We start from the raw sequence: 25,568 nt of genomic DNA, 5'->3' as shown, positions 1-25,568 counted from the left end.
GAACCACAAGAATTCCCCGTTAAACTAGGGGTCAAACAGTTATGCCAATCACATTCATTGTGTTCCGCAAAGCTAGGTTTTGTCCGTGTTCACAAGTGTAGATTTCCCTTATGCTAATCAGCCCATACGATCTAACTGGCCGATTTTCTATTCCTGACAATTACATTGTGATCAGTAGCATCTGTGTTACAGAGAACTGAAACCAATCCAGTACAAGCCAAATATCAGGAAACTTCTATTATTATATTTACTGAATTTAATCTTCTTCATGCTATTGATGACATTATTATTGTTGTTCTAGTTCATGTTATGGTTGTTTTGGAGAGCTCAACTATAAAACTACTGGAAGATGTTTCAGGTGGGAAGTAATAACGTGATAATCAGGCTGTCACCAAGCTGGTTTATCCTGCCGGACACTGCAGTCTTGTATTGCCCTTCTAAGTGATATGCATCATTTAAAAACTGTTCAGAATTCAGTAGAACTAATTAGTTAGAACACACAGCCCAGAAATATGAGTAAACATTTTACGTAGTTGAGTAGGTAAGCAAGTCATGGTATTGCTAGGAAAATTGATTCTCAAAGCTGAAAGTGATCTTGCTGAAAAGGCCTGCAAAGAATACATAAATATAGGGACTTCATGTAACCTAATAGTTCTACAAAGTAAACTGAGTGTTAAACTTTGTGTTTTCTTTTCTTGAAGAACAAGTGAGATGTGCAATAGAAATCGTGCCTTCACCCTGATATTAAATGATTAGTAGCAGTTTGAGTTAATTTTCCCTCTTTTATTACTAACTCTCCAGCAGGGAAAAAACAAAACACACACACACACACACACACACACACACACACACACACACAAAATCCTGACAATTTACAAAACTTAGTGGCATTTTAATGATTTTTATCAGGGTGGAACTGAGGATTAAAAGTTTTCATAAGTGGCATATGAATTTCTTATAAAGTCTTATGTTCATCCTCTCCTTCTTGACAAGAGAAAAATTTAAAGTAAACAAAAAATTTTAAAAGAGTGAATTACTAATTTCTCATGAACCTCTGGGGGAGGAGGGAGGATAATTCATTCCCTTGCCTGTCCTCAATTCTCCTCCATTTTAAAACGGAGTTTCATTTGTCCAGGAGTTTCATATAGCAAACAATTTCTGCCTTTGAGGAAAAAGGACATTGTCACTGGTGTGCGGAAATGCAGCTTCAATAGGTCCATACTCACAAGAGAAGCTCAAATGACTGTGGTTAGTCTCGACTGGGGTCAGCACAACATCTGCTTTCCCATGTAATCATGCATCTAATTTCCTTGCCTTTGAGGATCATAGTAAATGGAATTTGAAAAAAAAAAAAGTGGGTGGAATAATTTGACATTAGTTTTATTTGGATTGAATCCAAATAAATAGGAAGTGTGAAATAGTTGGAGCTTTTCAAGTAATTGATAAGATGTGATGACTCTCAAAGATACAGAATTCATACATAAGAAAAAAGTAAATTGTATATCAACACAAATCCACATTTTTGGCCAAACTCGTTTCAGTCCCAATTTTCCAAGAATAAAAAGAAAATAATCTAGTGCCAGATCGCCAGTGATGAAAAAGTCAGGATATCTAAATATAGGTATTCAAAATTTGACAGAAGATTTGACAGTTGAGCATGTGGAAAGGCAAATAGCAAAAATTTCGTATTCAAATATGCAGATGTTTAAGTAAGGAAGTGATTTTTGCAAAATAGTAGCAATTAACCTGGAAATGAGTACTCTGTATAATACTGTCATGTGTGAATCACAACTCTTAGACACAGATAGTATAGAAAATCAGAACAAGGGTTTGTCAAACTGGACTTCTATAAGTTCTGGAGCCCATGGCATGCTCTCAGAGGTTTGTTAGCTTGTAACATTTATTTCTAAAGTAGTTTGTATTAATTTTAGAATAAAAGTTAAGAATAACAAATACTTAATGAGAATGGAGTGTGAAAGACATTTTCTAAGTGACTAACACATATTAACTCTTCCAACAGTCACATAAGTCTATGAGTTAGCTATTATTTTTATCTTCATTCTATGGATAAGGAGACTGAAGTGCAAAAAAGAGTAAATATATCAGGCCACAAGTTATTTGCAAATAAAGCTGGAACATTATAAAAATGATTATATGTGTATTCTGGGTTTTCTGGTTCAACAAGCACTTAATATTCTAATACTGCAATACAATTATAATGTCCAAGTTGCCACTTTGGTTTGCACTAATTTTGATGCCACACCCTTCCACCTGGATTGGCTCATAGAAATGAGAAAGAACGGAGGGAGACATAATACATGATGCTTTAGTAAACTATGTTTCTGTGCTAAATAAATGTCACATCACTATAGAACATTCTGCGCAAGATTTCATAGTAGTTCAAAAAAGAGATAGTAGTGAGAAATTGTGTCATCACCAAATAACAGTCTTGGCATGTCAAATATAAAATAGCCTGAGTATACAGTTATTACCACAGTCGCTCTGTTAGTAATAATTTAGTTTCAACACAATGTCACCAACCATAATATAATATGAAGTTAGAGTTTACTGGGTTTGGAGTTTGCTTTATTTAATGTATAAATTTGTTTGGTTCTTAGGGTTATAAGTAAAAGATACATATCCATTTGTATCTGTATATACTAAAGTAACTATATTAAAAATAATTTAAGGGGCGCCTGGGTGGCGCAGTCGGTTAAGCGTCTGACTTCAGCCAGGTCACGATCTCGCAGTCTGTGAGTTCGAGCCCCGCGTCAGGCTCTGGGCTGATGGCTCGGAGCCTGGAGCCTGTTTCCGATTCTGTGTCTCCCTCTCTCTCTGCCCCTCCCCCGTTCATGGTCTGTCTCTCTCTGTCCCAAAAATAAATAAAAAACGTTGAAAAAAAAATTTAAAAATAATTTAAAATGATAATGGGGTCTGATCAAATTGCTTGTGCTTTAAAACATTATTCACATTTGTGAAATATTGACCTAAACTGCCCTATTTGATATTAATATTTTTCTTTTTCTTTTTTTAGAGAGTGCGTGTGTGCAAGAGGGGAGAGGGGCAGATGTGGGGGCAGCGAGAGAGACAGAGGGACACAGAGGGAGAGAGAGGGAAAGAGAGAATCTTAAGCAGGCTCCATGCTCAGCACAGAGCCTGTTGTGAGGCTCAATTCCATGACCCTGGGATCATGACCTGAGCCAAAATCAAGAGTTGGATACTCAACTGACTAAACCACCAGGTGCCCCTGATATTAATATTTTTCTAATAACCATATATTTAATATCATTCTCTGGTTCTTTCATATATATATATGGGCTTGGGATTTCTGTTTTATATATATATACATATATATATCTGTATATATATGTATATATATATATGAAAGAACAAGGGAATGATATTAATTATATGGTTATATATATATATATACATATATATATATATATATATATATACACATATATATGTATATATATATATATATAAAGTAGCCAGGTATAATGGAAAGATTTTGGGAGAATGATTATGGAGTAAGACAAACAACTTTATTACTCAATCCTCCACTTGCTAGCTCTGTGACTTCAGGCATGTTACCTAAACTTCATGTCTTTATATCTTCATTTTTGTTAGAGGCCTAATGATATCTTACAAGGTTGTTTATGAATTATATAATGTATCTGACAGTAAAACATGTCTTAAAACAGTACCCCTCAAAGAGTCTTAATATTTTCCTTCTTTAATTAACTTCTTTTTATCTGGATATTCACCTTTTTGGAAGCAGAAACAACAGCTTTCACTTCGGATTCATTCAAAAAACCTAGCACAGAAGGAATTTCTTGTCAATAAGGTTAACTACCTTCCATTCCACGGATTTAAAAACCTACCCTGTATACATTGTTTTTTAAGGTCCCTCATCAATTCAAGGATGGTAATCAAATCCTGGAAGTCTCTGGGTATATTAGTTAGAGACTAATATTATTAGTCTTATTAGATTCTCTGGAGAAACAGAACCATATTGTGTGTGTGTGTGTGTGTGTAGAAAATAAAGAACTGACTCACATGATTATGCAGGCTGACAAGTCCCAAGATCTGCATTCAAAATCTGGAGACTCAGGATAGCAGATGGTGAGTCTTAAGGCCTAAGAACCAGAAGAGCACATGTTAGCATTTGGTTCAAATTCTAGCCAGCTCAAGACCTGGAAAGAGTCAATGTTTCAGTTCAAGTCTGAAGACATAAAAACACCAATATCTCAGCCCACGTTAGTCAGGCAGAAGGTGTTTCCTTTTACTTTGCAAAAGGGTTGGGCTTTCTGTTTTATTCAGGCCTTCAACTGTATGGATGAAGCCCACTCACCTTTAGAGAGCAATTTGTTTACTCAGATTACGAATTCAAACATTGATCTCATCGCAAACATCCTCACAGACACAACCAGAATCATGTGTGGCCAAATATCTGGGTACTTCTTGGTCCAGTAAAGTTGATCCATAAGAGTTACCTATTACAGTGGACCATCAGTCTTGAGGCATGTTGCCAATCATCATACTAAAGTCATCTGGCTGGATCCAGAGAAAAAGTATCTTTCTATTCATCAAAAAAGTTAAATTCACTTCAGGCTATAACCTTCCCACTTCTCAATAGAATCCCATGAGGTCTGGGAGGCCCGTCAACCAGTCAAGTATCAAGGTGAATCCTTTCACAATCTTGTAGCCATCTGTGTCTATCATATCCAATATCCGTTTTTCTTTACTCTTGACCAAAAATGTAAGACCCTCTTTTTTTCCATCTGTCTCTTCCCATACCTCCATTCTCCTATTTCTATCTACCTCACCAACTTTCTACTGAATTCACTACGACCACTCATCCATATTTACCTGGTCTCCTCCTACTTCATTGGTCATACATTTATTAGGTTCAGCTTCTTTGTCCAAATCATGAATCAGGGTCGGTACCAACTTGGCTTTCTTATCACATAATTTCTACACAGTTTCTCTGATTAATCTCCTTCACTCTCATGGCTTTTTTTGTGGCCAATATCCTAAAGTTTCTTAAACTTGTATATCTAGCCCAGACTTTTCTTCTGTGATTCCCAAGGGTATATACAACCTTTAAATGATTATCTCCAGTTCACTACCTTGTGATAGTCTGACACTTCACCACCAAACTGAACTACTTCTCTCCTTTGCCTGACCAACAAAGATGCCATTTCTCTTATTTTCTAGCTGCAGCAAAATAGAACTACACAGCTTTTTTATTTTAAAATTAAAGGAATTTATGCAAAAATTTTACTAATTTCATGGAATTTCCCCCATGGCAAACGAGCACAGTGAGAGAAGCAAATCTTTCCCTGAATGATGGGCAATTGCTAAGTGATGCCTTGGCTGCCCTCAGTGCTGTTGTTTCATCATTATCTCTTCTTGTCTCTTTCTTCTGTGCTTTATCAGCTCAGAAACAAGGCAGGAGACATGGCACTAAAGAGAAATTCTGGAGGATATGCCCCAGGACCACATTAGCCACGATTTCAATAAGTAATCAATCAATTGTTGAAATGTAGTTGACAATATTACCCAACAGTTTAAATTTCAATATTTAAGGTCAAAGATTGGCAAACTCTAAAATCAATGCTGTATCTGTACCTGTATAAATGCCAATGACTTACAAAACCAAAGCCAAAATTGTAGATTATAAAAAAAATTATATGGTATCAGGACATATTTAGTAACACCATAAAATCCAGACATGTTTAGAAAAGTCATTTCTTTTACTATTTGCTTTGCTTCTTTATTAGAATGTGCTAACTTCTACCCAATGAGTTGCCATCTGACAATCTGTTTTCTCAAATTATGGTCATGGATACCTGCATTCGATTCATCTGGGGTATGTAGTAGATGGTTCAGATTAGCTTACATACTACACACTAGAAGTGAGAGCAACTTTCCCAAGTCTCCCTTTCCTCTGGCTTCCATGTAGGAACTATCTTCTACCCATGAGAGTTTGTAAAGAGCCAACACATGAAGTAAAGGCCCTGTTTTTTCTACTTTCCCTATTTGTGCTACATGTAGGATTATGGATTTTCCTAGTTGCAGCTGTAGGAGATCCTTCTGCCTCTTTCACAGTGTTTTAGTGCGAACAGGGAAGGTGTGTGCCATCCATTCTGCTGTCATGTACTATGGCAGAGACTGCCTAATTCCCTTACATCCTGATCAAGGTAGGCAATGACGTTTCCTTTATGACCCAGTTCAGTGGTCATTTTGGAAGTCAAAACGGAAGTCAAACCTGGAATCTGGTATGCAAACCCTCCCAATATTTTGTAAACATCTGATTGCCTCCTTTCTATCTCTGTCTTCTGAAACTACATGTTTTTTTTTTATCTGCAACCTAATGGACACAGAAGTTTTGTTTTGTTTTGTTTTGTTTTGTTTTGTTTTGTTTTATTATTGTTACCCCAGGAATCTTCATTTGAAACTATCTTCCTAGGACATCAGGTACACCGTGAAATTTGACAACCTCTGTTAGGTCAAACATTTGGCGGGGGGGGGGGGGGGGGGGGTAAAACTGTAAAAGGATCACCACTATGAACTAATAAGCCAGGCAATGAGCTTCAGTTTAAATTGACTCCTATTAAGCAGCCTCTTATTACCTGCATTGTCCAGAGCTCTCCTTCTGGTAAGTTCTTTATAAATAGATCACCATGTTGTATGTCCTATTATTTCACTAATTTGGCTATGTCACAAACTCAGTGGCAGTCATTTATATAGACCAGTACATAATAGGACCTAACACAAGAGATCTTCCCAAGAGACAAACTTTATGTTGAACAGTCATGGTCTACAACAGTAACATTCTCTCCCCTAGGAAATTTGAATGTGAGACAAGAAGCAGACATTTGACTTGTATAGATGCAGAGAGCCCACAGAAAGAATGCTTTGGTATCTCTGAAGCCTCAGAAGTCATGACTTAAAAGATAAATCAGCCAATAACAACTGTACTGCAGTAATAAATCCAGAGGCAGAACACAGCTGAAACACAACGAACCAGAATATAAAGATAACGAGCAAAGAACACCAGTTATATGGTGAGAAAGCCCATTAATGCTAATTGCTATAGAGGTGCTGTGTTCTGCACTATGTTCTAGATCCTGAGACTTAGCTCGACAACATGGTAAAAAATTTCTAGATTTTTTTCAGTTTATTTATTTATTTTGAGAGGCAGGGAGAGAAAGAGAGAGAGAACTTGAGTAGGGGAGGGGCAGAGAGAGAGGGAGAGAGAGAGAATCCCTGAGATGAACTGAGATGAAATCCCTTATGACCTGAGATGAAATCAAGAGTCAGATGTTTAAACGACTGAGCCACCCAGGCGCCCCTCTAGGTTTTTGTTGTTGTTGTTGTTGTTGGTTGTTGTTGTTACGTAGTGGATGCTGTGGTATGCCAACCATGTCCCCTGCTTCAAGATTCATTCCTCCAGCTGCTGAACTTATCAACTGTTAACATTTCTTATCCGAGTACTTCTTCAATCTTGGTCTCAGCTAAATAGAGCCACCTCGTCTGAGGTCATGTCCCCTTCCTGGAAACAATCCACATCTAATGACTACTCCATGCAGGGGTGTAAGCCCCAGCCTTCACTGACTTTTTGTTGTACATCTCTGCAGAGTCATCCCATCTCTCATGGGACTGGCTGAGGCCCTTCTAATGGCAACAGTGAACCTCAACTTCTTCCTTTACCCATTCCTGTTGTCTTCACTCTCTCCCAGTTGTTGATCCAAAGAGCACATCCCAATAAATATCTGCATGCAAATTCCTATCCCAGAGTCTACTTCTTGGAGAACTCAACCATTGATAGATTTCTTCCCATGGAGTGTCCAACTGAAATAATCTAAGTAAGTATATCTCTGACTGTCCAAATTAAAAAAAAAAACTCCAAAAAACTATGTTTAAACAAAAATTATTTTTAAGTCTTAACCACGTAAATATTTGAAGTATTTAAATTGCTGCAATCTGACTGACTTCCTCACAGTGTACTAGAATTATTTGCTGGAATGTCTTGAGTTTCTAGAATGATTACCCTAGAAAAATATTTCCTTCTCTTACAAATATGTTTATTGTCGTATCTAAGTTTCCCTCATTAACTTACCCATAAAATTGACTAAAATTAAGTAGGTCAGTCATAAGTTTCTATCTTATAATAAAGCTCCTATCTTATAATAAATAAATTCCCAAGGAAACCAAGACTTTCAAAATTAAATACTTCTGTTTTACTAAATGTAACTAGGAATATGCTCATAAAAGACTTTATCATACTTTACTTTCTTCATATATAAAAAATTGATATTTCAGAATCTGTGAAAAAAGTTCTAACAGTTGTTGGTTCTTCTTCTGAACATAAAAATTGAGGAAAGCAAACATGAAATAAGTATTCAACATAACAACTGAACATCAGTGAACATACTTTTAATAGATGTTTCCTAATATCGATCTAAGTTTGTTCAACAGCCAAGAAAATAATGTATCTGGTAGAGACTCATCTACAGATACAACTACTCATTGGACAAAATACAAATCAGAACAGCTAAAAAAATCAATTGGATGTGAATTAAGAATCTTTCAAAGTAAAATGTGAATTTAGGTTGCATATTATGCCAACAAATCTGGAATATTCTTTGTTGAGATTGCACGCTCTCCAAAGCCTTTAATGTATATCTTCTTAGGAAATACTATGGTTCTCTTTAGGAACCCACTGTTATAAGAAATTCAAGTAGAACATCTGCTGATATGTATGCAAGATTTAATTATAGAGACCAGGGATACACATATTCAAATCCATACTAGTACCTCTACCTGATTAGCCTTCAAATATGTACACAAACTCTCAAATATAGCTAGCTCTGATAAAGTTTAGCTCACTTAATCATAAACATAAACTGATTTCTTCACATGGCTGCATTAAAATGTCAGCGTTTGGATAGCCAAAAGCAATTAAAACAATTTGAGTATTTATACTGTGCCCAAAAGAGTGATACAAAAGTACCCCAAATCCACCTTCCCGGTATTTCCACTTCTCGATATTGCCCTTAAACTGCATCTGCTTTTTTTTTCTTCCCTCATTCTAAGCCACCAAAAACCCTCCCCATAACTCTACTGTATCATTCATTCTCTTATCCTTTTCCTTCTTACACTCTCTGGCCTAGTTCGTTACGCATTTACCCTCCTCTCCCACTTTATACTCTGTCTTCCTCTTCCTCCTTTTCTTTGTATCTCCTCTTCCTCATCATTTCTTCATCTATATCTTTGTCTTCATCTTTTGTTTGTTTTTTCAACTTTACCAGTTACCTGGATTCTATAAGAAAATGGAGAATCCAGGAAGGAACACTTGTTTCTCCACAGAAATGCTGGTCAGTGAGAAGAGATTTCACATATTTCCTGTTAGTATCATTTCTTTCATCCTAGTCACATACAACCGCAAAGGAATTAAAAATCCGTCTGCATTCGAATTTAGAGGCACTTAGTAAACAAAAATACTCAAACTTTCCTCAGCTCTGTCCTCAACTGTAAAATGGGAACATGATGACATAGATTACGTAATTCACAAAAACGTGATAAAATGAGATAGTATGTGTCAATAAGCCACAAAAAATATTAACCTAAAATATTACTTATCTGATGAAACTTTCACCAAAAATTATACTGGCGATGATCTGCCATTCTTCTTTTTCCGCTAAAAATACTACAGTATAGCTATAATAAAGGACACCTCCGTCTCACACTCAGTCCAAATAATTTAGGTAGATCTGAACCCTCTCTAACCTAAGGATGACCATGAGATGCAAGTTAATCACAGCAGCACTTCCACTTAGCCAATTTCAGGCATGAACAAATTAACAAATTTAAACCAAAAAAGTCCAGAACTATTTTGCTTTTTAAGTAACACTAACTATTCTAATAATTATTTTTAAAAATAGAAATTATTTCTTACCCAAACAAACAGGTAAGAAATGAGGAGGGTATTATATTTCATACACTCAGAAAAATGGGCTAATGCAAGCATTGTATCACTAACATGTTTTTCAATGTAGCTCTTAGGGCACCATTCATAAGTGGAAAAAGAATAGAAAGGATCATTATGAATGAGAGATTTCAATGGCCTAGACCTAGAAGTAGCATATATATCTCCATCCACAGTCCACTGGCTAGAGTTCACTCTCATGTTCTTTCTTAGAAACTGTCGACCTAGAAAAACTTATCCATGACTACATTACACGATGGAAAGAAGAGAATGATTCTTTGGTGAAAAACAAATTTGCCATGATATTTACACTGTTGATGAAGAAAAGTTCTACTTCTCTACCTAAATTGAACCCAGGGACATGGAGAACTAAACTGCTAGAAGGAATTTTTGCATGGATCTTAGAAAAGGAGGAAAACAGAAGAAATCCTAATCATGTCATTGAGGCCCTGAATCAAAATACAAAAGAGGCAAAAATAACCCTAAATGTGAAAAATACTTCCTCTTTTTTGGTCTAAGAATGTTTGACCTAGGATTTCTGTCAAGAGTTAGTTAAGGGTCATGGCTATTTTAACCCAATGGTTAAAACCATTGACTGTTCAAATCCTAATCCTCTTGTCTTTGACATTTACTAGCTGTGTGAGTGTTGGGAAAATTGTTAATCATTTTGAGCCCCTCTTCCTTAAATTGGGTTATACGCATCAAATTCTCAGGAGGGTGCTCAACATACAGTTAATGAGTAAGTGTGCAATAAATATTAGCTACATTTATTATTATAATAATTATTATTTCTATTCATTCTAAAGTACATGACTTAGCCTTTCTTATTTCTTCTATAGTCTTTAGAGGGACATAAAATACACTGTTAGGAATTCAGAAGGGAAAGAAACTGACAAAGTCTATACTTATATCTTTTTATTCTTCCCAGTACCATATACCCTCCAGTTACCTTTTTACCTCTTTTTGTTTTATGCCTCCTGTATCTATATCACTGTTGCTTATTACCCCTGACACATACTACCTTCCACTGAGCCATCCTGACCAAGGGGCTCAGCCCTATATTCCTGCGCCCCTAAAGAATATTTCTGCAGATGCTTCACTAAAATGCACTGTTGCTCTCACTGGGTCTCACAACCATTTTAATACATAAAATAAAGGGTTATATTAGATGATGAAAAATGTTTTAGGACTAATTTAGTCCATAATTTAATAATATTTTAGCAAACATTTATTAATCAATTATTAGAAATCACTCACAAGAGCTGGGATCTATGACATGACAAAAGAAGACAGAACTCATGGCCTTGAGGGACTCACGTTCAAAGAAAATAAGTCAAAGAATTAAAAAACATGATAAGTCATTTTTAGATGTAATAATGGAGGCCAGAGGCTTGTGACAAACCCAAGAAGGGCTGTGGCCTTTGTTGGTTAAGTGAGTAGGAAGGATCTTCAAGAATTGCTTCCTGAGAAGTTGGCACCTGACTTGATTCATAACTAGGATTACAAGGAGAAAACAAGACAAAGAGCAGACAGGGAGGTGGTTTAGCCATACTGGACAGTATAAGTGAAGCCTTAGTGGAAAAAAATGATACACTTTGGGGAGAAAATTTCAAAGATTCTGACATATACAGTACCAGACAAGCAGGGTGGATATGAGAGATATGCAGGAGAGCAAAATTAAAGGCAGTATGGCTAAAACCTGTTCAGATGATTAAACACAGGAGCCATCAGGGGCAGAAAAAGAAAGAAAATCTGATAAAGAAGAAGGATAGGAAGGGACTGAATAACTGGAGGCTCACTTCATGACAGACCTCAAAGCGTAACTATTTAAATTTATCTTTCCTGAGAAATCTTAGCTTCTGGCCAAGATGGAATAATAGGAATTGGATTTACCCTTCAGCCCCAAATGACTAGATAACAGACAAAATATATGCAAGAAAGTTTTGAAGACACTGGCCATCTGGCAATAAGACAGTGATCTCTAAGAGACAGAAAATAAATAAGAGAATCCTTAAGATTGCTAAGGCTTACTATATGGAGAGAGATTGCAGTATGAGGCCCAAGGAGAAAAAACAGGCACAGCCTGTAGGACTTTGAGACTTAGAAGAGGGAGTTCAGAGTGTAGGGAGAACAAGGTGACCTGAGTTCACAGAACAGAGTACTAGCAAAGGAAGAGCTGCACAGAGAGAGAACTTAGAATACATATAGAGGAGTTCTTTTGAGCGTTCAGTAAAGTCTTGATCAACACCTATGTGAGAGGATACTATGGAAGGTTGGCAAAGAAACACCCACAAGAATAAGAGGGAATAGTATCTGAGACTCACCAGGTTGGGAATAGTGCCTATTACCAACAGTAAGGCTCGGAAACCTATAATTCACGTGCTATTGGACAAGTACTCAAAGAGTCTTGCTTCAATAGTGGGAAATAATTAACCACTGAGTAAACACTATTCTGACCCCACCTAGTAAAACTTAAATCAGGATCTGAAAGAATCAAACTATTTCTAAGTGACTTAATAGCTTCTGTGCAAGAAAGATTTAACATACCAGGCCTGACTGCTATCCTTTGAAAGGTGTGCATACAAGGTTGGCATTGGCTGGTATCTGTGAATTTGGGTTTGGGGACAGTTCCCACCATTAACTGATAAGAGCAACTTGCTGTGCCTAAACTGACTGAACAAATAATATGATTTATACCGAACATCTTCTCTCTTTCTGGCACTCTGAAATCTGTGTACTTGACAAACTGGGGGTGTTACCCTGATTGGCAATATTTCATACGTGTCACAACTCATTGCTGGGGGCCTTAAATGCATCCTGTGTGATTCCACTCTGGAAGGATTCTCGGAAGCTTGGGCCTTATTTCCCTCAGACTTTGTCCCATGTGCTTTTATTCTTTGCTGATTTTTTAAAATCCTTTCTTTATAGTAAATCAGTCTTGAAAGTATGACTCTGTGCTGAGACCATGTGTTTTCCTAGATAATCACTGAAACTTGGCCTGGTCTTACGGACCCCCAACACAGCATCTAAACAAAAAACTCAAGAATACCCATAAGACTTTAAAGTATACAAAATCTAATAGGGTAAAATCTAAAGTGACTGCCGGATAATAATAAACTACTAGGCAAACAATAAAGCAGAAAAACTTAAGATATAAGGAAGAAAGAAAAAATCAATTAAAAATCACCCAGAACGGATAGATGTTAGAATCAGAGGACAGGGAATTAAGACAATTAGTGTAAGTGCATTGCATACACTAAAATATAATAAATATATTAAGACATGGAATATATTTATAAAAGACAAAAATAAATATTCTGGAAAATGACACACAAATGTCTGAGATAAAATATCACTGGATAGAATTAAGAGAAGATTAGAAATTACAGAAGAAAAAACATGAGCAGTAGGACTTTAAACAGTCAAAATATATGAACCCTGGAGTGCGTGGAAGAAAGAGAAAAGGTTAAAGAGAAAAACATTATAAGAAATAATGCCTCCAAATTTTTCAAACCTAATGAAAACTATACACCAAAGGATCCAAGAATCTCAGCAAACTTCAAACATAAGAAATATGAAGAAAACTACACAAAGGTATATTATCAAATTTCACACAACATGTAATAAAGGAAAAATCTTAATAGCGTACAGAGGAAAAAGCTCCATTACAGAGGAATACATGTAAGAAATTCCACAGATTTCCTATCAGAAACAATGTAAATGAGGAGACAATGGAGCAACAAAATCAAAGTACATTAAAAAAACTATCAATCCAGAATTTTATGTTTATGTAAATTTTCCTCAAAAATTGAAAGCAATAAAGGCTCTTGAGAAATTAAAAGTTGAATGAATTCATCATCAAATTCTCACTAAAAGAAATGCTAAAGGAAGTTTTTTAGGTGGAAGAGAAATGATACCAGATAAGAAACATTTGCCAAAGGAATGAAGATAATAGGAAATGGTAATGATGTGAGAAAATATAAGACATTTTCTCATTACATTACTTTAAAATAAATTGACTGCTCTAACAAAAATAAGAACAATTCAGTATTGCGGTTTATAACATAAATAGTAATAAAATATATGGCAACAATGGCAAAAAGACCAATAAGTAAGGAGTGGAACAATACTTTTGTAATATTCTGATATTTTACATAAAATGTTATAATAACACTTTAAGTTAGATTTTAATAAGTTAAGATGTATAGCATAAGCCATAAATAACCAATAAAAAAGAATTATAACCTAATATGTTAGGGAAAAGAGATAAAATTCTAAGACTACTAAATGAACAATGACAACAAAAAAGCATAAAAATTCACAATAACAAATGGGCAAATGGAAAACAAGTAGCAGTTTTAGATTTAAACCTAATCACATCAAAAATCCCACTAAATGTAAATAAACAAAGTAATCCAATCAAAAGACATAGAATAATCACAGGATATTAAAAAAAAAAAAAAAAAAAAGCAAGGCCCACTAAAGGTTGTTTGGAATATTTGTAAACTAAATTACACAATTATGTGTAACCCATTGGTTAAAACGAAATCAAAAGGTAAATTAGAAAGAAATTTTAACTGAATCAAAATGAAACCACAAAATAAATCACTAAGACAATACATGGGGTCAATTTATATTCTCAAATCAGTGGCCTCAGCTTTCACCCTAAAAAATTAGAAAAAGGTTAGCTAAAAGTAAGCAGAAGAAACAAAAGTAAATACCAATTAGCAAATTTATTGACTTCATTATCACATCATTTCCTTTACTATAATGTTTAAATCTGATTTTCAAGTAACACATGTGAAACCTAAAACTTCCCTAAAACAGTGTATTAGAAAAAGCAAAAAACAAAAAACACACCTATAAAATTGCATATACTTGATTCCAGCAATTCCATTATTGGTCATTCATGCTATGGAAATGATCTTAATGGATTCAACTATTGTACAAAAATGTTTACTACCACAATATTTATAATAGCAAAACTTGGAAACTATCTGACTATCCATATAATGGGAGAACGATTAAATAATCTTTGTGTATCAACTCAATAGGATGTGATGCAGCCTTTACAAATCATGATTGGAAAGTCTGATAGTTGGAATTCTTATTAATAATCATAATTACAACTATTTTCCCCTTCCCTTCTCCCATGGACAGAGAGGGAGGGAGGCAAAGCACAAGAGACTCTTAAATACAGAGAACAAACTGAGAGTGGATGGGGGTGGGGGGAGAGGGGAAAATGGATGATGGGCATTGAGGAGGGCACTTGGTGGGATGAGCACTGGGTGTACGTAAGCCAATTTGACAATAAATTATATTAATTTTTTTTAAATAATCATAATTAGAATTAGTTCAACATAGCACTAGAAAAAGAATGATCACAAAGACTTCGAATATCCTATCTTTTCCATCTAACCACCACAACTTTGCCCATGCACATGCCATAGCTTGCCATAAATGAAATAATGTACAAACACAACTGAATGTGAATATACAGATACTGGTAAGCATTGAAAGTGAAAAGCCACATGGTGAGATTTAGGATTTTCTTCTGAATGTGTAAATTCCTATTGTTTTTTGGACAATGATTTCACTTTAAATGAAGAACAGTACTACACTTTTCCCAATTCATCAGGGGTTTAAGTGACTTGAATGATCACCCTTGAGCAGTCATCATGGCAGTACCTACACTATAGCAGAAAAATCTGAGAACTGAGGTATTTATCCATTGATGATTCAACATCCTGACCATCCCTTCTCAACCTTCCCAATAATCACTGTATAAAAATCATATAGATAATTGAAACAGATTTTTTCCCTTCAATAATCGTTTCAACTCTCAGCTCACTTTGCTGTTTAAAATCTGTTTCAGTAATATTCCTTCAACTTTAATTACATATGAACCACCTGGGGATCTTGTTAGAAGGCAGACTTTGGTTTGGTAGATTAAGATGGGGCCCGAGAGTCTTCATTTAATACGAGTTCCCAGGTGATGCCAATGCTGCTGGTCCAAAGACCATACCTGAGTGACAAATCACTTGGGACTTGAGTAATTTACTTATCTGGTGACTCTTGATCATTCATATACTCATATATGTGTGTAAACGGACACACAAATATTTTAATTGTTACGTCAGTTTTAACCATCACCATCAAGGAAGTTTTGGAAAGATACCTACTGCTTCTAAATTCTTTCTAAATGAAGGAAAGAAAGGTGGGGTGGGGGGAGAGAAAAAGACAATGAAAAAAAGAAGGAAGGAAAGAAGAGAGAAAAAGGGAGAGAGGGAAAGAGAAAAACTGTTGAGTTAGTTGATGCTTGAAGGAAGCTTAAGTTGAACAATGATAAAAACAAAATCCGGTTGCAAGTGCTTATAAAGCATCAATAAACTCCAGTAACTCTTGCTGATGGAAAAAAAAAATACATGTTCATTTCTCAAATTACGAGACTCTGAAAAGAAATAAAGGAGAAAGTAAATCCTTGTAATACAATCAATAAGACATAACATTTGCATATACATGTATATATTATGTTAAATAAATGTCTTTTAATATGAAAAGATACATATTAACACTGTATATCATTGGTTATTTTTGTAGAATTGCAATCAACATACCATATTTGTATCTTTGCCTTTTACTTTTATAACAGCATATATGTTCCCTGAGGTCCAAGACTGTGCCTTTGATGTTTTATATTATTCTAACAGTACCAATTAACATTGTTAAGCATTTATTGTATTCTAGAAATTACACTAAGAACTTTACAGATATTATTACAGATATTATATCATTAATATCCTTATAACAAGAATAAGTAAAAACTACTGTTAATTGATTACGAATACAAATCGTATTTCAGGAGTCTGAAAATTACGTTTTAAGTAGGGGGTTTTCATTTCTGGTAACATCAGTTTGATACACTGAATGAAACCCAAAAATTCTGGATTAAATATTTAAAAAACATGGAGATGCCATTCCGAGTCCAGAAAAAGAGAAGCGCAACAGAAATGTAGGCACGAGCAAAAGGACTTTAGCTTAAGCCATCTGTAAATCCATGGCGATGGAGCTTCAGTTTAAATGGTCATGATTATGGGGCACAGAAAATAAAGTCAGACTGGAGAATTTCACATGAAGCTAGGACTCAAAATGGGTATACCCGGCTATACTTTTTTTTTTTTTCCCCAGTCACATTCACCAATTTATTTATTCACATTCTCTACTCCCAGCAAAGGGGCAGAGAACTGAAATAATCATACAGCTCAGTTCAACGTTCATTATTCTTTTTGGTTTTTGTTTGTTATTTGGGGGGGGGGGGGGTGCAAGGTTATTTTTTTTAATTCTAGTTAGTTAATATATAGTGTAATATTGGTTTCAAGAGTAGAATTTAGTGATTCATCACTTACATATAACATAGCATTTGTATTTATATATATATTTATATATTAGGGGCATTATTGAAGAGATAATGGCTTGGAATTTTCTAAATTAAAGAAACACACCTCCTCAACTATTTCATATGCTGGTTAGTTCCCAAACATAATAAAAATAAGTCCATACTTATACACATTGTATTCACGCTGCAAAGCATCGGAGACAGGTTAAAGGTATTAAAAGCATCCAGAGAGATAGACAAAAATGTCTACCAAAAAAAAAAAAAAAAGGTTTAAACTACCTTTCCATGATAGAAGTCAGTGGAACCTACAAATTGCTAATACAAAATTACTAGGCAAAACTATTCTTCCCCCCAACCCCAAGAAGACTGTCAAATAAAGATATTTTAAAGCTACCAAAAAGTAAATGTTGATTCTCCCAGTCGAGAATTGCCTGGTGAAATCTGGAACTGGTTTTGCCCCGGAAAGTGGGTTAGGAGAGACAGAACACAGAAGCCGGCCTCCCCAGATCGGTCGGCAGCGGTTTTAACAAGCAAGTGAACTTACTTTAGGAGGCTTATCTCGCCCAGCAGCAAGATGAGTAGATCTCTGAACCTGCCGGCCAACATCCTAAAAGTTTATCTGGAGGCCTAAAGGTTTCCTCCAGCATGGCACCCTCCGGGTCACAACACTCTGGTCTCTCAAGGCTGCGTCGCGGAGAATCGCCCCCCTCGTATAATGGTGGGCGGAGCATGCTCTCCAAAGGCAGGGAACGAACGAGGAGCTTGCGCTTGCCTGGAACCGGGCGGGTCAACTGGAGGTCGTGCTCTCTCTGGGTGACCTCCTCCAACACTCCAGCCAAGGCGACCGACTGGCGGTTACAATCTTACACACCCCGATATGCCCTGAGCAGTCAGTAAGGGGCTTTATTAGCACGGAGGTGGCTCATTGGGTGCTATCTGCCTGCATTGGAGGCGGCTGCAACCGCTGTAATAGAAATACATGCCAGAGAAAACACAGATTGAGACAATGAGTAACAACTTTTTTCCCACTAAGAACCCTCGGATCTGCATCACTGATTTAGTAGGTTTCCTACCTAGGTTTGGGGTTGGGGCATTCAGGGCATTTACTTGTGTCCTCTGCAATTTAGTAAAGATGATACATTCGACTCATCGGGTGTGAACACACCGCATTCTGTTTGGATAACAGCACAGGTTACTTCTTGCGACGCCTGGTCATTATTAACGAGGGCTGATGTATTTTGGAGGACAGCTGTTTTCATCACAGACATTTCGGGGTTTAGTAAGGACAGGCTCTGTTGGCTGTCATTTATGTTTTGCTGGGTGAATTTTGGGTGCTATAATATCCCCTAGGCCAATAGAGGGAAAAGAGATCGTGGCCAAATTAGTGTATCAGTGGGAAACAGAGTGTAGCATCCTGATCTTGAAGAGAGGGAGGCTGGCAGCTTTAGGGATTTGACCTGGGTGTGCACAGCATAAATGTAGGCCAGGGCAGGCAGTGCTGTCAGGCCTGAGGAGACGGACTACGGGTGGGATACGCCAGACCAGGACCCCCGTCTTCTCCCGTCTTTCAATGGTGCGTGTTTCATTTCAGTTCTAGTGTATTTCAACAGGCCTGGCTTGCGGCAGGACAACAGGATCCCAGGGGAGATTAAGTAGTTCCCCCTCACCCACGGGTTTGAAGTAACTCACCCATCCCCAGGGGACATTCCACCACAAATTCTGGTAGACAATTCTTCCCAGGCATGATGAGACTTGGTATTCTCAGCAGCACAGTACCTTGGTCCATGTTACCATGGGGTCATGGCTGTTTCCTATGACTTCCAGACCTTTACATGTTGGGCGCCTCAGCAGGGTTCCCCAATCTCTCCTATGGGGTAACAAGTCCTACTGGTTGATCATTCAAATTGAGAACATAAGACCCCAAGAATTAGACAGCAGTAACTGACAGACAAGATGGGTTCCCTCATGTCAAGGGTGAGAAACTAAAATTTTGATCAGATCAAATGAGCTTGAGGAACAAAAACCAGTCAGCACAGCCTGGGGTGACAAACCTGCATAGAACTCAGCAAAATTCACACAAAGACCCCTGCAACACATCCTGTCATGCTCTTCAGTGGCTGCCACATCATGAAACTGCTACCACAAGGGGTGAGCTGCATCCTGCTTGCCACTCTGATCCTAAAGCTTGCAGTTTGGGACTTGAGTCTGGCCAATGTCCATAAAGGGCCCAGAATTTGCAGGATTTGCCTATTTAACCCGGAGCTTAAAACTTCCCCTTTGGAGAGTTCTTTCAGTTTGTAGCCAAAAGTCGGGTCTCCCCAGTTTGCGAATTGCATGGCACTAAAACTTTTCCTTGCCTCTGACTAAATCCTTGCATTCAGGATTTTTTTTGTTGTTATTGGCAAAATGTATTAAAACCTAGGATAGTACCTCAGTCCGCCTAGCCAAGATGGTTTTACTTGTTAGTAATTCAATCTGCTGCTTTAATATTCCATTCTTCCTTTCTACCAACCCTGCTTCTTTTGGGTTATGAGGACTATAGACCTTCCATTCAGTGTCATGTTCTTTTGCTCAATCTTGCACATCAGAACCTTTAAAGTGTGACTCAGTCAATGTCTATTCGACAAAGGTATTCACACATGGTGCTCAGTTTCTCTAATCCCCTACTGGTGACAGCCTGGCTTGCGAGGCAACAAGGGAAACCTTCTATTAGGCCAGATGTGGTGTCCACAAAAACCAAGGCATAGTTTTGAACCATCACTTGAAGTGAGGGGGCCAATATAATCAAGTTGCCAATCCCTCACCAGTTGGGCATTCTGGTGGATGGCCCTAGACTCCTTTAGGAGTTGCCTTGGGTGTTTAGAACATACATGGGCATGCTGCTAAGGCATTAAACAAATCCCTGTATTTCAAGGGCACTCTGACATCCTCGACAATACCCCATCCCACACGAGTGCTGTGGTGACCACTTTTCTATGCATCCAATCTGTTATATCTACTGAGGGGTCACTTGCTAGGTAGGGCTCGTACCCAGGCTAGGGTGTCAGCTTCTTGGTCAGCAAGGAGTGATAGCACTTTTTGAGCTGAGATGTGGAAAACAGAACTGCCTCAGGCTCTTGCAGATGAAGCCAAATGTCTTTCCATATATCCCGACTGAACAAGGGCTAATTCATGGTCATTCACTCCTCGACTTCCCATTGTCCAAAGCCATAAGCCTAATCTCTTGAGAGCAGCTCGACTGAGGGTGCAAAGGGTTAATGGCCAGGGTTCATGAGTGATCACCAGCCAAACTATTCAGAGTTCAGCCCCCTGTCTGCTGTGGTTCGTTCCTGTTTCCATCCAGATGGTGTCAGTGTTGGGCTGAATAGTGAGTACAATCCTTGTGGATGGGTTGCCCCAGTTACACCCATCTGTAGGCATCAGCGGAAATTTCCCCCACTTCCTCTCTTTAGGCCACAGGAACCCCAGGGGTAGGAGCGTTTGGAAAATCCATATACTCTACAGGGCCTAGTAGCACCCGCAATTCTGTGTGTGTGTGTGTGTGTGTGCGCACATGTGTATGCTACTGGTGATGTTTCTCTGGAAAACCCTGGACAGAGATAGTGAGAGACATTAGTGGTTGTAGCTATGAAAAGATAGCATGAGGGATCCTTGTGATTAAAGTATTCTGTATCTTAACTGTGGTAATGTTCTATACTTGTGATAAAATTGTATAGAATTACACACATGCACACACAAATGACTGTATGTAAATCTGGTTAAATCTGAATAAAGTTGATAGATGATATTGTCTATTTCCTGGTTTTGATACTATACTCTCTTCATGAAAATATTATCCTTAGGGAAAACGGGTGACGAGTACATGGGATGTGTCTTTGCTATTTTTTATAACTGCATTTAGGCTATAATCGTCTCCAAAAATTTTTAAAGTAATTTTTCAAAAAAAATATAAAATGGATACCATGTTCCAGGGTAAGATGCAAAGTTATTATGAGAACTTGCAAAGCTCTTTGAAATCTAATTCTGTTACCTCAGCTGTCCATCCATCTCCAGATTACAAAACACGTTTAAGTTATGGGGTAAAAAATTGATGTAAGAAGATAGCTGTTGGTGAGGGCTCTGCATTATTTCAGGTCCAAGATTATCCCAAGTCACCCAAGAGAGGTGACACGTGTCTGTCTCTCAACTGAAGTCTAGGAAAGAAACTACAGTGGGACCACTCAGAGGACCTGATATTTGTCCATTAACGGTTATTGGACACAAAGGGCCAGTGTCTATCTCAGGCTTGAATTTCACATGGTAGAAATGTGTGTTTGGCTTACTGCTCTGACAAAGGTACAGAGAGAGTTTGCTGCTTTCAGGGCACTGTTCCAACATTCCTGGAGTTGTTTGGGGAAAAAGAATACCTAGGTGTTTACTATGAACAAAAGATGCAAGAATGGGCAGAAGATAGCTGGGCCTAACACTGAAAACTCAGTAGTTAAAGGACTCCTGGCTTGCCAAAATACATGTGCATTTGGCTGCATCAAGGAAAATGCAGGAAAATCCCTAGGGATGGGGCCGTGTCCCTTAAACTCTCAGATAGTCAGTGGTAAATACTTGTCAAATCTAGATGCTAAATTATTTTCATTTTAGACTGTTAAGAACTTTGTACATCCTTCCCCATGCCCCTGACCTTCCTTCCTTAAAAATACTTCGTGCTTTTAAATCATTTGCTGGTTTACTCTTTGATCAGATTCTCCATTCTTGCTCAGTTCTGTTCTAAATTGTAGAAAACTCCATTTCCCAAGAACTTGCCCGTCTTCATATGGGCCCTGGTATCTAATGATTGTTGTTTCACAGTGGCTATTGGTGGGAAAAGAAAATCACACATAAAGCAGAAAGTAAAAAGCACCAATATCTATTAATGGAAGGAGCTAAAAACCATTCACCATACATAAATCCAGGCATATGACAGCCCAATAGATTTAAATGAAAGATCCAGCTCAATGCGAGCCACTTTTTCTTTGTAAATGTAATAAGGTGAGTTAGTAAGAAAAGGGCTGACTAGTATCAACATCTCCTCCTCCCAGCTCCCACACTTGGGATAGAAGCCAACAATACTATTTAAAACAAATAAATTTTAGTAATTTCTAATAAGTTCAGTCTTTGAAAATATCACATTGAAATACATTCTTGGATGTGGATACATGCAATAAATAGAAAGTAGAGATTCATAGCACTGGAGATGTATCAATCAACTTATCTTTATCTGTTGCCTAATGTAGTAGACAACACTCACAATTAGCATTGTTGAAAGAGCAGCCAAGAACTGGAGACAGGGTTCAAAACAAGTAGCAAGATAGCTTAAGACACTGGATGAATTACCAAAAAATATTTACTGTCTTTCTGGAGCTAACTTTACTTACAGCATTGGATTCCATTTTGGTTTGTCTACTGTGTTTTTTGTTTTCGTTTTTTTTTTTTTTTTTAATTTTCCTTAATGTTTATTCATTTTTGAGAAACAGGAAGAGACAGAGGGTGAGTGGGGGCAGGGCAGAGAGAGAGGGAGACATAGAATCCGAAGCAGGCTCCAGGCTCTGGGCTGTCAGCACAGAGCCCAATGTGGGGCTCAAACCCACGAACTGTGAGATAATAACCTGAGCCAACGTCGGATGCTTAACCGAATGAGCCACCCAGGAGTACCATATCTATCATGTCTTTTTAAAACATGATACACGTTACATCCTCTCACACACTATACACTTCCCCAGCTGCAATGTAATTGTCTTAAATATTTTCTTTTCCTACATCTAGAATCACACCAAAGTGTGTTACGATTTTTGCTTCCACAGACCTGGAGCCCCTCCAAAGAGAAGGGGTTAGAGCTGTTTCTTGAAGGCTGGATCTCAGGCATGAAAACCTGAGCATTTTCTCCAAATGGCATGGACTGAGGAGAATGTCTGGACTGAGGACATTCAGATGGAGGAAGCCTCAATAATAATTGAAATAGAATTTTTACTTCACTGTGCAGCTTTGTGGTCAGATTAATCGATAATTTTATTTAGAAAAAAAATGTGACTTCATTTGTACCTTACTGGGATTGCAAATTCATATTCAGAATTAAGTTCATAATGCTAACGCTACTTTTAAAAATATGTGTTAAATACTTTACAGATTTTATGTAATTTGAATGATTTCATAGGACTTTTGGTTGGCTCCTGTAGCGTCTGTATAGCTTATAATGCCCTCCACCCATCCCCAACTATGTCCCTGTCCCCACAGAAGGATTACTAGTCATTTTCTATACTGTGATATTTACCACCCTCTCAGACAGTGGTTCTCAACCTTAGGAACTTAAAAATACTGAGAGAATCACCCGAGGAACTTAAAACTACTGATGTCTTAGCACCAACCCACAGAGATTCAAACTTAATTAGACAAAGTATTTCTAAAATTCCCTAGGTGCATCTAATGTACTGCCAAGATACCTTACTTGCATGTGCTCTGACTTGAGGCAATCAAAATTCTCAGGGAATCTGACTTAGGATAAGTGAAAGAAAAGGGTTGGCTCACTTCGGAGGGTTAGGTCTTATGCTCCTGAATAACAGGAGGAGTCAAGAAGTGAACAAGAGAAACAAAATATGTCCGCAATGAGAAGAAGAAGAATACAGTCACTAGGAGAAGCACAGGGGTGAAAGGAGTAGAGGAACCCTTCAGGAATCAATTTTTGTTACTCCAACCAAAGGAGTCCTGATTCGATGGTTCAGTTCAAAACCTCCCGCTCATTAACCTATAAATACAAATGATGCTGCCACTACAAATGTCACTCATTGCCCAATGGACTCATTTGGCATTTAAACATTTATGCTCTGTGTTTGAATCAATGCAGGCCATTTTACCCAAGATATATAGATGCTAGGTCATAAAAATTGGATATTATAACTAATACTCAAAAGTCCCAACATAGTAGGAATTTATTGTTGATAATAACTTATTTTGTGATTAAAGAGGCTACTTACCTTAAAAATAAAGTTGGCGAGCATTGGTAAGACAAGTAATCTGATTGAAATAAATGAAACATAACATGAAAAGAATACCTGGTATCATATTTTACCTAGAGGAAAATGCATCCATCCCTTTTCTCAATCCCTACACAAAATGTTGTTTGACTCACAAAACATGAGTTATTCTCTAGATGAATGTGTAAGTCGGGTCACTGTCACCACTTCGAGGGAAGGTGTCTAAGTCGGAACCCTCTTAATACCTGTTCCGTGTCCACAACACATTAGAAGAGGCTCAATGAATCTTTTCTTGCTGAAAGTAAAATTTCCTATTCTAAAAAAATTACAAGCTCCTCTGGGACAACAGCTGAGTTTTTCACTTCAGTCATTACATCTAGCACAGTGCTTTGTGCAGAATAGAGACTTTATTAATGAATCTGTTTAAATGAATAGATGAGGATCAGTTCAGCTTTTATATACCACTTGTACATATTAAAGATAAATTTTAGCACCAAGCCTACACATGAGGAAAAGTGATATTTTTTACAATGCCATTTACAATAACGTTTGAATTTGATTAACATCTCTACTTCCCATATTGTAAAAGTGCAATCCACACACCTTTTATTTGTAATTTACTGTCTTCTAGTAATAGTTTTTGTTCAAATTGTAAATTTGCTAGTCCCAATGAGAACACATGGGAAAAACCTTAAATCATTACCCAATTCCACTGACATCCAAAGACTGTTTGATGCTCTAGTACAAGTCTTACTGGCACAAACATATGAAGACAGAAGACAAAAATGTGTTTGCAATGGTCACATAAACATTTTAAGCTTTTATTAGGGAAAAATCATGTTTTGTTAATTCAGTGAAATGATTTCTTTTGACAGAAAAAAATCCATTTTCCATTCTCTTGGGAATGTTTAGAATATTAACAGAGATAGTAACCCAATATTTCTTCAAATGCAGCATTTTGGATTGATGAAAATGTGTATATATTATTAAACGATATTGGAACTTCAAAGTTTTTAAAGACATTTTTTTCCAATGATAGAGATCGAAAGCAAAACACTAAGTTAGAGTTACAAACCTACACTCTCATAGATACGGGAATAATATATTTTGTTCCATCACCATGTCTACTTTACATTATTCAGCACAAAGCTTTGTGAAATAAGAATCATGG

Source organism: Panthera pardus, unplaced genomic scaffold, assembly GCF_024362965.1.
Source record: "Panthera pardus isolate Hobbes unplaced genomic scaffold, ASM2436296v1 HiC_scaffold_1, whole genome shotgun sequence".
In the NCBI taxonomy this organism is placed as follows: Eukaryota; Metazoa; Chordata; class Mammalia; order Carnivora; family Felidae; genus Panthera; species Panthera pardus.
This window is presented reverse-complemented; position numbering follows the sequence as displayed.